This window comes from Vanellus vanellus (genome assembly GCF_965231255.1).
Source record: "Vanellus vanellus genome assembly, chromosome: Z".
Lineage (NCBI taxonomy): Eukaryota > Metazoa > Chordata > Aves > Charadriiformes > Charadriidae > Vanellus > Vanellus vanellus.
In genome coordinates, this window is record NC_138908.1 from 19,218,451 (window position 1) to 19,234,802 (window position 16,352).

General features: G+C 35.0%; 1 protein-coding gene across 1 annotated transcript in view; it reads left to right on the forward strand.

Annotated features, from left to right (window-relative positions):
* PRR16 (proline rich 16) overlaps positions 1-7,697 on the forward strand; it is a gene marked incomplete at its 5' end in the record, with an annotated part of 204,155 nt that extends 196,458 nt beyond the window's left edge. Inside the window, one exon of the mRNA XM_082497758.1 lies at positions 7,620-7,697. The remainder of the gene's footprint in view (positions 1-7,619) is intronic.
* Positions 7,698-16,352: the final 8,655 nt, after the last annotated feature.

The window sequence follows — 16,352 nt, forward strand, 5'->3', positions numbered from 1 at the left end:
TGAAGTTATTGTTGCTGAAATACCTCCAATTTTAACACTTTGGGGAACACATCTGGTTTTGCCTTAGCCACTTAAATACGCAGCACTTTTTAACAGAGTTGCACAGATGTTGTTGTGCCTGTGGGTGAAAAAGCAGAGGTAGAAAGAATCCCTTCTTGGGGTTAAAAATACTGAAGGCAGCTGTGCATTCAGTGTTTCTAGAGGCAAAATAAGTTCTCAACATGCATAAGGAATGAAGACCCACTCCACTGTAGAAAACTGCATTGTGTCAAAGTAAAATCAATTCTTTGGGTAGGTGGATTGACTGAACAGGTTTCTTGGAGCTTTGTGAATATCTAGCTTTTCAGCTCATTGGCCAAACCAAACCCAACAATAATTCTAAAATGTATTTGTGATTGACTTAAGTTTGTTCAATATATTTGTTTGAGAACAAGCAAAATATTTTCAGATAACCAGAATTAAAAAACCTCAATTGCAAATGCTATTACAGTGTATGTTATAGGTTATATACATGTACTCAAGAAGCTAAGTCGAAACTGCCCTTGCAATTTAAGTTTTTGTATATTTTAACTCTTGAATGTTATCTTAGTAGTATTATTTATCATGATTGTGTTTTGTGTGCATACCTGTAATGGCTCTGGCTGTTTACCTTCGAACTATATTTCAGTTTGTTCCCAAGCTATCTGGTTCTACCCATGTTGGCACTCTATTATTGCTTTCATGCTGAGAGATTAGTATCTTAAATATTTTTTTAAATGAGCTTTTCTTATACTTGTAGCTCTTCTCTTCACTCCTTTTAATTTAGCAATAAATTTCTATGTATCAAACCATTCAGATTCTTCCCATTAATATGTCAGGTTGAACAGTGACAACAGCTTATTAAAAGAGAATTGTATGGAATATTAATGCGTGCTTACATTGAGCCCCTTTGGTTTCATGTTTCTACAAAAATGTATCTAATTTTCTGGCTACACACTACCTTCAGAGAATCCTTTTCCATGTCCCTCTTATTAACTGCCAGCTATAAGAATTCAGAATAAAAGAATGTGATGCATAAAAAGCTGGAACAACCTGGGACAGTGTGCTGGTATAGCAAGCTAATGGATAACATTTATTAAGCAGATTATATGTATCAATTCAGTACCAGCGGTCTCGTTCTGGTGGCCCAGAAAGCCGTCCTCCCTTTTATATCCTAACACTTTCCTGACCTTCTGCCTGTGGTTCTCTTTTCTGGTAATTTCTTTGTGGGTGGTTTTGGGGGCATTTTTTTGTTTGTCTGTGGTTTGGTTGGGGTTTTTGTTGTTTTGTTTTGTGGGGTGGGGTTTGTGGCATTTTTTTGATTGTTTGTTTTGTTCTCCTTGATATTTACAAGTATGCTCAGTTTAGAATCCTCTACAGATTTGATTGAAACAGCTTTCCACATGAAGGTTTATTCAATGTCTTCATTAATGCTCTGCAAGGGGATTAAGCTGTTTCAATCAAATCTGTGACACTCAGCATTCCAGCTTTAGTCTTTACCCTTGTTTATAATTTTTTTCTGGCCACCACAGATGTTCTAAAGAAGTAAACGTTTTGTGCAGTAATGCAGAACAATTGAATAGAAAGCACAACCTATTTCTCTCATGGCTGAATCAATTATATGAGAATTAAAAAAGTACTATGTTTTTTAATTACTTGTTTGAAGGGTCAGCTTCCAGAAAGAAAGACGACAAAAGCAAACCACTGGGCAAAGAAAAAAAAAAAAAAAAAAAGAAAGAAGCCTGAATAGCAGAGTTAGTGCTAGAAAAATATCTCTTCCCCTCTCATATGCTACCACTGTAACCCCTGAAACTTGTTTTTTCAGTTGTCTTAGGATGAATACCAATGTAAGTCATCATTGTATCTAAGCAAACATAACATTAATCTCAGCCCTGTCACATGTCTGTAGAACTACAAGCAATGTGAACCACACTGGTCATGACAGTCTACTGGGAGAGAGTCTAACAGAGTCATTCACAAAATCTATTGCAACATAATTGCAGCATCATCCAATCAATCCAAAAAGGTCCCTCCAAAATCCAGAGACCCCCTTAAACAGCTTATCTAGTCTACCATGCTGTGACATAACAATTAAGAACATGGTATTGCCTCCTAACTTCTGAGAAGTTATTAGTAAGTTGAGCAAAATTTTCATAAACTGAACCTGAGAAAAACATATTCATTTTCACATACTCACGTTCATGTAACCACATGGGATGATTTTATCTAAGTAAATAAAAAGGATATTCTGTGTATCTCAAGAACATTAGTTGCTTGTGTCATATTTCGTATTCTTTAGACATACTAAAACACCCTGAGGGCAATCGATTAAAGTGTGTATGACTGTAAATGAACTCTGTTGTAAGAAGATTTCTTCAGCTTTAAGCAACAGAAATCTGGAAGAAATCAGACAACCAGGACTGTTTTCTGAGTGTGTTAAGAGATGCAGACTCTCCAAATTTTCTGAACAGCAGGTAGAGGTAGATGAATCTTGGTTTTATATGTCTTTTGAAGCAGCACACACCTAATAGTGCAAAGAACTCCTTTTCTTTCCCCCCATATCTGCTACAGCAGCATCAGCAAGTTAAAGAAAAATTCAAATCCTGGAGCGCAATTAAGCTAAGCAGAAAAACTAACCTTGATATTCGGCCATACTATTTGCTCTGCAGGATAAATTGTCTCCCAAGAATTTATCCTAAGGAAATTGGCATTGAAAAGTGGTAATTTTGAAAAAAAAAAAAAAAAAATGTGCTAGTATAGTTCTTCAGAATATAGAGATATAGAGCACTGAGAATACCAAGTCATTGAATTACCTGGTGGTAATGATTCATGTTATGAAGGGAAAGATTAGCCTAGCCCTCTTCTTCAGCCTCTTTCCCATCCTCTTTCTCTCTCACACACACATACGTATGTCTTGGACATGGCATATGAAGAATCGTCTGCACATTTGGTTTGCACTCATTGCAAGGGCATATGCTCACTTTGTCTATTCCATTATCTTATTATCTGTGAACAGCTCAACTGTATTAAATTCATAATTTGATGCCCCCTTCATGACCTTGTATGGCAGAAAAGGATTTAATTTTAGGTCTACATCCCCAAAAGAAAGAAGGAATAAAAGGAGGGGAAAAAGTATTTTAGGTACTGAGGCCCAGATTCTCAAATCTTCAGTTGTGCCTAAGTTTCACTGTAATATTTAAATTAAAGTATATTGTAAGGCTTAAAAAAATCTGGATGTAAACACCACATCTGCAAATGCATTACACTGTAATCTTCCAGTTTTCTTATGCTGTAATGCATACTTACTGTGAAGATTACACGCTGACTCAGCAGTGGCTAGGAGATGATGAGCTAAAAATTCCCAGTTATTTCATCCTTTTTTTCTTTTTCTTTTTTTTTTTTTTATGAACTACTTCACAGCCTGGTATACATAAATACGTTTTCAAGTAGATTAGCCTTGGCAATTTGTGTATATAGGATCTTCTAACACAGAGCCATTGTATACTGTACAGATTGTACATAGTTTTTGCTTTATGCCAGCCACTTGTAATTCCAGAATTGTAGTTATGCTTGCCTTGTCTTGTCTTCTTTTCTTTTCTTTTTTTTTTCTCTTAAAGAGAGGTAACCCTCATTTAGGTAAAATAAAGTGCTGTCCTCTTCAAGAAAAGGTACCTAAAGTCCACATGGTTTATCTTCTGTGGATGCAGCTGGTTTAATCGTAAAGGTAATATTTAAAGCTTAGTTTGCCACTGCATATGTCTTCTGATTTTTTTCATTATACTTGATACCTGCACTGTATCTTCAACCTGCAGAGGCTGAAATTCTCTTGTCAGAGAAGATGCATAACACAAACAAGAGTGTTGAGAACATACATTCAAGGCACTGACAAAGCTTCGATTGAATCTGCAGAAGGGAAATCTCAAACCTTGGCCTTGTTGTTATTCTGTAAAGCTTTCTGGTTCATTTGTTCTTGTGAAGTGGTTAGAATCATGTGAAAGCTTTAAATGGATCGGCTTTCCTCTTTATAGTGAGTTGGGAAATTAAATTGTTAGCCCAGAGTAGTTAATTCTGGAAGGTTACTTGGAAGATTGTGCTTTGGAAAGAAGGAAAGTAAGCTCTGATGAAACCTCAGTAATTGTGCAGAAATTTCTAATGCATATACACCATCCCTTAGTGTGGCAATATTGCTTTGGGTGTGAGGCTCTCCGTTCCAAAAAAAACTCAAGACTTTTATATGCTGGTCATCGCTATGAGACATAAATTGAGTCTACTAAAGAGCCAAACAGCCTGCATTCTGCCCTTTAGTCCTCTTGTCCATTTATACAAGCCAGAAACTCATATAAATAAATTGGCAAAGACTTGACTCAAAATATAATACAGCTGTATGTATTTTTACACATTCTGTTTTAGGGAGATAGGAAGGAAAGGAACTGCTTGTATTTTCAGGGTCAGTTAAAAAGTAGAGCTTTCTAAGAGAAAATCTAGTCAATTCCAGTCTATTTATTGTGATTTGGCTTTTTGCATAAGGGAAGAGAACATAATATTTTCAATAGATTTAACACATTAATTCAGAATCTTTGCTTAATCTCCTAAAATGTGGCCCAGCCTTTTCTGGACCTTTTCTTTTCTTTTTGGTAAGGAAAAAGGGGCTGTTCCTCAGATTGCTAAAGAGGGAGAAGTAGTTCCCCTTGTTTCAGTGTGAGAATGTAACGTACATTATAATAATAATAATGAAAAATGCTGTTAACTGATCAGTTCTCAACTGTACTCTTTCTCTAGAAAAATAAAAATTAACACAGCACAGTTCACTCACCCAACCAGAGACAGTAAAATCAGAGCACTGAGTTTCATTAGGTTCACAGAAGACATGAAATCTCCAATGTTAATGTATGTAAAACTAAAAACACAAAAAGTAAAAATAACTTCATAAGTGCAGCTTTTGTTGCTGAATGGCAGTGTTCACAGTAATGAGGGTAGATAGGAAAACTTTGGTAAATAAGTACAATGGAAAAATCATGTTAATTCTCCTCTTATTACTATGTGATTTCACTGGGGTTGAGGTACCTTACCAGAAAAGGGTGCAATTGCAAAGCAGTCCAGTACATATAGTTCTGGAAAGGCTTGAGCAGAGAAGGGAGAAAGGCGTGGGTCTCAGAGTTAAGTCACGGAACTGTGCATGTGTTTCAGTTGCTGAGTGAGTAAGGAGCCCTGGTGATATCTGTGTTCTGATTAATCTGGCCGTGTTTATCCTCTCGGAAGAAACAGGTCGAATGCTCCCATCATAAGAAGCTTAACGGAAAAACATATTAAGCGAACCACATAGGGGAAATCAAGACTCCCAATGCCAATCGGTTCAAATAAATTAGTGTTTGCAAACTGAAGTAAAAAGAAGTGGGCCACTGCTGTTTGCTTTTCAGTAAAACACCTATTCCATTCCACAGTCCCGGAGGCTGAATAAAAGCTGTTTATTCAGAGAGGCCCTGAGGCTGACTCGTCTTTTACAGATGCAGAGCTACATGGAAAAGGCCAATGGTTCCTTAGAGGCATATTTCAAAGAAATTCTGGATTTATGCACACAAACCTTATTATTTAAAGTGCAAGTTCTGCTCTGAAAGTCATTGCATAAGAACAGCACAGAGTAAAAGGTCTTTGTATTTGCTATTTCAAAGCATACTGTATGCTGAATATCAGCTGTGTCTAAGTATTCAAAATATCTCCCTATGGCTAGTTATCTAAGATGTTGTCTTTCCTGTCTTCCTTGGTAAGAAATGTGCAGCTGGAACTAATCAAAATTTTTACTGATTAAATATATGCCAAGAAATACTGTAGCAAGCTCTTCCTATATTTGATTGACATGACTGAACAAAAAGACTGAAAGGTAACAACATCTTTCTATTTTTCCTCCCAAGAAAAAAAGCAAGTCTGAACCTGAATATTTGTCAAGAACAAATTAATACAACATTTCAAGATTTTTTTTGATAGCTATCTTATTTGATTACTTTTTTAATTTTTATTTTCTCCCTTTTGTGTACAACACTATGCTCAATAGGCTGATCAACAATTCCTGGACTCTTAACATCCCTAGGGAGTTCATACAGAGCAAAAAGAGTGCAAAGATTGGTTTAGTGTATTGAACTCCCCAAAAAGCTTCAGAATCTGTGGATCCCAAATGTGGGGTAGTGGGACTTCAGTTATCAAACTGTACTGTGCGTTCAAGATGCCTAGAAAGGACCTGGCAGTGTACTTGCAGAAGTGATAGGTAAAGAAACAACTTTCACAGCTGAGTGTAAAGTACTGATTATGCTCTAGAAAGCTCATGACTGCAGTTTTTTGAGAGGAGATACCTAAAAAATGGAAGTGAAATAATTGTATTTCATTATGCTCTGGGCATACACGAGACCATGCTGAAATGTTAAAGTTGTTGACTGGAAATTTGCTCTGACATAGATCTTCCTGTTCAGAACATATGTTTGTAGAGAGCAGCTAAGCTTTTTTTCCATTTTTTGTCAAAGTTGTACCAAACAGAAGTGTGAGACAGAAATACTCATGTATCAGTGTGTATTTGGGATTCAAGGAAAATGAAAAGGAATCAAGGAGGGCAGTTAGAACATGGATGTAGCTGTTAACTTATTTTATCTCATATGTAAAAAATGATGATAAGACTAGCTTAATTTGCACCACCATTAGAATGTAACATGATCTCTCAGGAGATTTGCACTAATAAACATTATAATATCTTGTCTGCCTGGAGACATTGTTTCCCTCATCTTATTCTGCTTTGAGTTTGTATTACATAAAAAGGAATTATGAAGAGCAATTTTGCAGTTTAAAAGCTGACAAAGCTGCTGTGTGAAAATGCAGCTGCCCTGTGCAATCTCATGTCTTTGGTCAGCTTGCATCAGTGGCAAGCATCTTTTTCCATAAAAAAGTGAAAACATAAATGTACATTGGCAAATATAGAAATGGCTGATGGAAGGGACAACAGCTCCCAGGCAAATTACCACAACGCACAGCAAATGGTGCTGGCATTTTAGAAAAGGTGACAAAATCCATTTTAGACAAGGTCTCATGGCATTTTGACACGACTGATGCGAAACAGCAAGGGGCAACACAGGCTGCCAATTTTTATTTCATTAGTTTTCTCAAAAAATTCTTAGAAGCATAATTCTGTATCTCGTCAAAACAATAAAAAAAATCCTGTCTTTGATTTTCTGCCTTTATTTATTTATTTATTTATTTTCTTATTTATTTCCCGGTATCATCATGCTTCACAAAGCTAACAATCTGGCTGTAGAAGTAGGATGTTTTATTTGCTTAAATTTGGCAAGTAACTTGTAGTTCACTAGTTTTATGTGAAACAGATACCTCTTTCACCCTCTAGCTGCTGGTGTACTGTGCCACATTGATCAAAGACTGGTTAGCACGGGTCAAAATTAATTTTCAGAGTTCTTTTGACACGAAGTAGATGCAGATGCTGTATCACAATGACAAGTAAATAAAACTTGATCCAAAACCCAATGAAGTTGATTGAAACTTTCTCACAGAATACAGTGAACTCTGCCTGATGCATTACAACTTCTGAATAACCTTTTTCTGTGCAGATTCTGCATATCAACGAAAAAAAATGGTAAAGAAGAGTTATTGAACTACCTTTGTCTGACTGTGAATCCTACAAAAGCACAAGTGCAGCAAAAAAGGAGACATGGCTATCTAGAACTCCACAACTACTGCATAAGTGGTAATGAATGCACTATGAAATTCACCTGGGACAAATCTCATGCAGTTTTCTAGGTTAGAATATCATATCTTCATAAAGATCTGAAGCGAATTCTGAAACTAATTCTGAAACTAAGCAATGTGAAAAAGCTATTCTTTCATGTAATTAAAGGAATTTATATATGTTGTTATCTATCATAAATATGTAGTGGCATATTACAGATACAACGTTTTATATCAGTGATGTAAATAAAAGCATAAAATTAAAATCAGAAGTATTTTAAGATGGCATTATTTTCTTATTCTTGTTGCTTCTTATAAAAAAAATCTATGGATAGTAAAAATTATTATTATTTAGTGAAACTACCTATTATTAAACCCCCCAAATTTTTATGCTAACTAGACTAGCATGGTTTAGCAATTTTTGCTTTGCAATTTTTGAAGGTGAATTTGTTTATATTTCCTGTCAAGTGGTTTCATGCAGAAGATATTTGAGGATTTTAACCTACTCTAAAAGTTGTTTGCTTCCCAGTAATCATTATCCTTATACACACCCGTATCACCACCATTCTGAGAAACACAGTATTTTTTACATCAGGAAGGAGTTCTCTGTATTATATATTTGCATATATGTGGTTCACAAAGAAAAGGAAGGAAAATTATCAATTTCTGTTCTTCTGACTATAGAGGAAAATCCCTTTACTCATTCAAGAAGTAGATAAGGTTTCTTTGGGAGGTGGAAAACTCTTTCCTGGTTCCTGCAAACATCTAGAAGAAACCCAGAAATCATGTTATTATGACATGAATAAAAAGTCATAGAAAGTTGAGACAGAGAAAATGGGAGATTGTGAATGGGTAGATAAAATGAGGGGGAAAACATGAAAGTGATAACAAAGCAAAAGTAAAACAATGTAAAATTCAAAGAAAATGATTCCTGTTAGCTTTCAAATTCCATGTGGGCTCAGGCAATGGAATAATAAGGATAAGGTCAACAATGTAACAAAAGAAATTTTATAGAAATTAAACACTGGCCATGTTATTAGTAAGTCTGCTGAAACCTTCCTAAACTGTTTATTACATTTTATTAAAACAGTTAATAAGTCTGATCAATTCCTGAGTTCTTTCTCTTTCCAGCAATAGCTCTAGTTATTAAGATACACAGCATGGACCACAAATTAGGTCATACATCAAGATATGCTACATAAAAACATAATCTATAGTTTAGGGAGAAATTGACTGTCTTTTTACATGCATTTACTTATTTTTCCTTAGTAGGTGTCAGAGATTATGAAGATAAACAGCATTTTTCTCTTAGACATGAGCATTCAACAGTTTTTTACATAGTCTTAGTAGGTGACAGCTAAATTTGGAGTTCAGTCAAGATTTCAGATACCATCTTATTACAGGCCCCATTCTTATTATTTCCTCCTTCTAATCAAAACTTGAAAACCAGAAATACACACACACACAAAAAGAAAAATAATATGGAAGCTTGGAACTTGGCTCTCAGCTTAGAATTAATCTGTTTGCACTGACCTTATGCCTAACCTTCACAGAAAACAGGGAAACTTGTTATATCCATGTCAAGCTTGAACTGCTCACTGTCGCGTTTAAAATTAGATACAACCCTGAAGCAGGCCTACTGATTAGGAAACTGGAGTTCAGTCAAGTCTGGAACCTCATTTTTTAATTCCTCAAAACAATGGATACATTTTGACTTAGACTGGTTGCAATTCACTTCTAATTAGCATGGTTAAAAATTGCAACTATGTAATATTTTGATAGAATTGTTTGCCTTCCTTTGCATGTATCATTGAACAATAAAGGATTTATATTAGGTAATAAGCAAAACGTGACTTGCAGAATACATAATCATTTATTTTGAAAAGAATATTTACAACATTAGAAATTTTTTTCTTTCAACAGTCTTGTTTCTTGATTTGCTTAACACATTGCAGGATTAATGCTTATACTAATTGCTTGGTAAGTACATTAAGTCCCTTTGAGTTTGCTTTTACTTTTGAATTCTTATTAATTTTTATACTCTGTTATTCTCAAATTTGGTGTAATGTTAGCAATAATATTTGAGAGTTTACACAGAAATTTGTATCATAAAGCACAAAAGAATTACCCATTGTTTTTGCTGTGGAACACGTGTTTTCAACTCCTTTACAATTCAAAAAAGAAAAAAGTTAATGACAATTAATTCAGGTCTTAATAAAGTATTTTTTAATATTGGTTCATAGAATCACAGAACATCCCAGGTGGGAAGGGACCTCAAAAGATCTTCTAATCCAGCCTTTTGTGGGAAAGGGAGTCTACATGAGATTATCCACTACCCTGTCCAATCACATCTTGAAAATCTCCAGCAACGGGGACTTCGCCATGTTCCTGGGGAGGTTGTTCCAGTAAATAATTGTTCTCACTGTAAAAAAATCCTGTCTTCTGTCAATATGAAACCTCTCCCAGTGCAGCTGGTACCCATTGCCCCTTGTCCTCTCCATGTGGCTCCTTCTGAAGAGAGAGCCTCCATCCTTTTTGTAGCTGCCCCTTAAGCACTGGAACACTGTGATGAGGTTCCCCTGAGCCACCTCTTCTCCAGGAAGAAAAGTGTAACTGCTTCAGTCTTTCCTCATACGACAGGTTCTGCAGCCCTTTGTTCATCTTCATGGCCCTCCTTTGGATGCTCTCCAGTCCGTCTGCATCTTTTTTGAACTGTGGGGACCAGAACTGGACACAGTACTCCAGGTGTGGCCTAACAAGTGCTGAGTAGAGTGGGATGATCACATCTCTGTCTCTGCTAATAACGTCCCTGTGGATGCAGCCTGGGATCCAGTTTGCCTTTGTTGCTGCGGCGACACACTTCTGACTCATGTTCAACTTGTTGTCCACCAGGATGCCTTTCAGCAAGGCTGCTGCCCAGCCACAGTGATCGTAATGAATGATGAAAAATGTCGGTTGGTGTTGGAATCTGTCAATTATGAAGGGTTTCTTTGGTGAACATGAAGTGGGAACATAATGCTGGTTTCATTTTTTTTTTTCTTCAACACTGACATAGGAAGGTGGGATAACCAGGTGACTTCAGAAGATTGCAGAAATCTGGCACTGTTCTCATTTTGAAACATCACAAAAAACAAGCTAGTGAACTTGGAAATTTAGCAGATTAGATTTTCCAGATAGGAGATTGGTCCTCTGACCGCTGAAATCTGCCTGTGCAATATAAACAAAAATAAAAATTAACAAAGTAGCATGAAACTGGAGGACAGTTTGAAACTTAATTTTTACTCACTAGTAAAGGTTTCTTAGGATTTATCAAAAGTGATTGGTAATGTAAGCTAAGTTTTGCTACAACATATGACATTCATGACTAAAACGGCAGCTAGAATCAAATATTGTAGGTCCACTGAAGGTAGTTAAAAAAAGTGGTTAAATCACAGTTACAGGTTTTGTAAGCATCAGCTCACAAAATTTTCTGAAATAGGATAATTTTTTTTTAAAACATGTCAGATTCTAAAATTATGAGCAAAAAAAAAAGGAAGTAATGCAGCCAAACTTCATCAGTCACAAAGATGGTTGGAAGGTAGGCCAATGCTAATTACCACTCTCAGTCTCCTGTGATTTTTGACAAAAGAACTTTTTGAAGTCCTTGAACTTTTTGACTTTATTTTACTAGAATCTAAAGGGATTTTTGAAGCCATGCAAGATTTTAACCCCCATGGTCTCCTGTAGCAAAGAATTTTACAGCTGAACTATGTATTGTTTGACTTACTTTATTTGTTTTCAACCTTTTATCTGTTAGCTTAATGTAATGCTCTTCTATCTTGTATCAGAAGAATCAGAGAACAATCATTCCCTATTACCTTTGTGCCAGACATATTCCCCTCAGTTACCTTTTTTTTGGTAGAAGTGACTTAGGTGGTTTAAAGCTTTTCATACAGAAGTTGCTCAACTAATCTAATCACCTTTGCTGTCCTCTGAACCTTTTCTTGTTTTTCTATATGTTTTTTTGAAGTGAGGAGAACGATACTCAAGATGTGCCCATGTAGTAGCATAATTTTTTCCTTTCTATTTTTTTTTCAGAAACAATACTAATAGTCTGTTTTCCTTCATGGTTGTTCATGAGAAAATCTTAAGATGAAAAGATGTATCTTTTAGTTGATTGAGCTCTTCTAAGCTGCATCTTCACTACTACATGCAGTGAAAAACAACTGTTGTTTCTGGTCACACTTAGACGATATTCCATCAAGATTTCTTCCACTGACTCCTGTGGTGTTTCTGGCATAACTTCATGGGTAAAAGTTCATTTTCTTTTACTTCTTCACAGAAACATACTCTTTTGAGCTGACTGCTTTGTGTCCTCAGACAAGTCTTAAATTCCTCTGTAATGTAACCCATCCTCTCTTATCTTTCCAAGCCTGGAGAACTTTGGGGTATTTCAGGTACCCCAATTTTAGTTCAGAGATATGCGAAAGCCTTTGGGAGAGTGTGAGCTATATTTGCATTTTACCTTAACTGGCATAATAAAGACAAGTGGTGGACAATTTGAGCTAAAGAACAGTTTATATAAGTACTTCACCATTTCCAGAACCTTTGTTTCCTGCTTTTTGTCATTTAATTTCTTTCTTGAAATGTTTTGGGGTTTTAATTTTTTTTCAGTTTAAATTTGTAAATCTTCATCTGATATTTCAGACATTTTTCTGAAATGTTTGTATAGCTTGTCTAATTAATCTCATAACCACGATAAACTTACTTTTCTGTAACACCTGCTTTGGTTGTGAGTGTTCTCTTCAGTGGTGGAGATCACATCCTGGTGTTCTCTTTACTTCCTTTCATTGACAGTAGCATGTTCTCCTAGCTCCAAAATACATGTTTTCACCAGTTTCTCTCAAAATTGACACACTTTCAATTAAATTAATTTTCAGGATCTTCAGCAGTTGTGGTTTTCTGGAGAAAATTGGAAATAGTTTTTCAGAAAAAACTTATTTGTTTGCAAAGCATTGTAGGCAAACATCTATTAATATGTTGAAAAAGTAAAAAGATGGGTTTCTATTTCATTGATCATTCCAAATTATTTCTTCCTTAATCAGCAAATAAAAATTTAGAAGAGACTTAGATGATAGAGAGATTGATTTTATTTTTTTTTTAAATCCTGTTGTTTCTCACTTTTTGTTTATTAAGATGAGATAGAATGATATTATTAGGTAAAAACTTCTCCTGTACCTCAAGTGGTCTATTATTAGATCCGACTATGGACTGTGAACAAATAGCCTAACAATGACATAAGTAATCTTCACATATGAACTAATAGAAAATCTTCAAGGCTTATTGATATATATGAAAAGTGTTGTCTTTGCCATTTTCCTTTTGTCTTCATTTGTTAATTAGAGGTCTTAAAAAATTTTGTTGTTTTTTTTTTTTTTTTCCAAATTAAACCTCACTTTGTTAATTTTGTTTAGTATTCTCTTCTGTTTGTGAGTATCAAGATTTAATTACATGACAGCTTTCTTCATGGTAGCCTGATTTTTTTAGTGGTGTTAAGAAGACTATTGATTTCTTTCTAGTCTGTGGAGTGACATACCAAAAAGCAATGACTCAGCTACTTTGTACAGCAGAGCTTCAGAATAAATTGCTGTAAGGTGATCAAAGATTTCTTTTCAAAACCTTGTTACCTGTTGTGTGGTCTCTAAATATTAAAATGAAGGTAGGAGTCAGTATTTGCATTCACAGGCAGTTTTTCTTAGTTGGTATGATTTCGGTGTTTTTAATTTAAATAGCAAAAATCCTTAAAGATTTTTTATATTATGGGTGATCAGGAGAAATCAATCTCTGTGGCCTAGAAAATCTTTTTATTATTAATAAATTCTAGAGAGGCATGAATTTGACGTGAGAAATGCTTGAAGATGCTTTCCTTTGATCAGTTTTAAGCAGCCAAGTGTTTATTAAATATTTTTAACTCTGAAGGGACTTTCCTCTACTTTAACAACTTCTTAAAAGTTTGCGATTTTGCTAGTGAAAAAGCATTCTGAACATTTTTGTTTGGTTGGTTGTTGTTTTTTGTTTTTTGTTTTTTTTTTTCCCAGTTCTGTTACTTTTCCAACCTGAGATAACTTCCTTTTCATAAATGCCTTCTGTAAAATTGCTGTTACATCTTACAACCCTCTCAGGACAATTTTCAGTAAATTCACTGCTTAAGGAATGCAGAATGTCTGAAACCAGCATTTAAGACAAAGAATTTTACAAACATTTTATTCCTTTTTTTTTCTTCAAGATTTCATTCCAATATTTTTCTGGGTGCAATGAAGTTATCATTGATCAGAACTCTACAATGTAAAGGTAATTCCATCATTCTGGTGAAGTTAGAGGACCACAGAAGAAAAAATCCCTGCAACACAATAAGGAGATTATAGTTGTTTATTATTATAAACAACTGAAGTCAATAATGAAGTCCAATGTATGACAAATTCCCTGAAATTAAATGCATTTTTATTTTTCTTTATCTTTCAGTGTTACAAAAAACAACCACAACATGGGTGTCTTAGGTTCTTGCTGTAAATTCTGAAGTTTTCTCTGTCTAGTTGTCAGTCTGAACTTATAAGAGGAGGACTCTTAAAAGAGACACATTCTATTGGACAATCATGCAAGGATATCATGAGAAATGGTAACTGCTAGTCAGTAAATACAGACGGCAGTCAGTGGCAAGCTCAAGTCTTTGGTAAAACACCATTGTGTTAAGAGCCTGGGATCGTTGTGCCTGTTGCTTGTTCTCTTGCAGGTGAATCTCAAATGCTTCCTGCAAATCATCTTCCTTTCCTTATACACTGTCTGATTCAGTATCTTCTGTTAATTTCAGTGTAATCTGCTAGAAAAATGCCATTGTCATCAGACTTCTATTTAGAAAAGTAATTTTGAACACACTTAATTAAGACAACAACAGGCAACCAAAGCAGGAACCAAGAACCTGGAGGTTGTGAGCTTGTCAGAGAGACCACAGGAGGATCCCAGAATACACTTTGTTGTAATTCTTTTTCAGACATGCAACAGACAACAGCGTAACTATTATCATTATGAAGAACAATCTCGTAAATCACCACCTTCAAACAGGAACGTGCTGCTTGTGGAATACTGCAAAACACTTTTCATTTCTTCTTTGCGAAAAATGGTGAAGAGAAGGACCAGAAAATCGAGGACATAATTTTGTCACTTGATATTATGAAGTAATTGAAAAAAAAAATCATGTCATAAATCAACGTGATTCATCCTAATCCCCCAGATCTACCATATACTACTTTATTATAAGGTTTATTTTTGGCCACCTCATCTATTAACTAGTTTTAAAAAGGAACAGATATAAAGACCTATTAGTCAATCTGAAGAGAACCCTACCTTACTCACTATAAATAGCAACACTATGTCTGATAAGAAGCTGAATGTGGTGAGGGAGTAATGAAGGCGAAATCACAAGAAGGTTTCTTAGTCGCTTTGAGTAGTAACTTACTTCTGACATTCAGTTCAAACAATAATCCTTATAAGATGAAATACTGCTTATCATGGATAATAATGGCAAAATGTGGTCTAGAGTTTGCAGAGAGTTTCCATTTGTTTTGTGTTTGTTTGTTGGTTGTTGGTTTGTTTTTTGTTTTGTTTTGGTTTTTTTCAGAAATAAAAGTGTTTATAAGAAGTATCAGACTGCATTGTCTAGAATCCATGGTACATATAAAAAGGGTAACTTTTCACCAACCCTCTCTTCTTAACTTTCTGATGATTTTGTTTCTTTTACCTAACTGAAATAATGATCCAGAGATTTTTCAAAGAGTAATTTTCAAGACTGCGATTGATTCAAAGTCTCAAGCAATGACAACATTAGGTGAATGGCTTGTTAACCCACCATAGAACTTAACCTACCATTCAAATAAAACAATAGCTGCTAGTAGGCTCAAAACCACTGTCTCATATATTTCGGTTCAGCTCTGATATTGAATAAATAGCAGAAGGATCTATCCTTTGCTCCAGCCATAAAATGATGTTTTGCATTGCCCCTTAGGCATTTACATTTATGGAGAAGACCAAAGGAAACTCTAAACAGAAATCCTTCAACACTTGAAGATGAAACTAAGATTTTCTATTCAAGTTATCAATACCGCATATTGCAGGAAGGAAATTAATATGCACTAAACGTAGGATATTCTCTGTCCTCATGGAAATAATGCCTGCTTCAACAGTGGGTAATCTAACTATTATTCACATCTCATATACTTATAAAAGAAGAAATAAATGGAAAAAGATAACAATGCTTTCACAAAAGTATGTAATGCTGCTTATTAAAAAGGAGATTTCCTCTATAGCTAATTAGTGTTTATCAGAATAAACAGGTGCAGGTGTTGACATAAGCATCATGAATTTCAAAATTATTCCATAATTATGTTTGGAAGCAAATGTAATATTTTATTACATTCATTTATTGTTTCATTATTTTTTTGACAGAACAAGGTCACCAATGTATTTTATGGTTTTCTATTATTTTCTGTTTGTATTGCTACTTCTGTATTAAGGGAAATCAGTTCACCTTAACAGGGCAAGTGTGCTGTCTAGAATACACTAACAGAGCATTAGGTTGTATT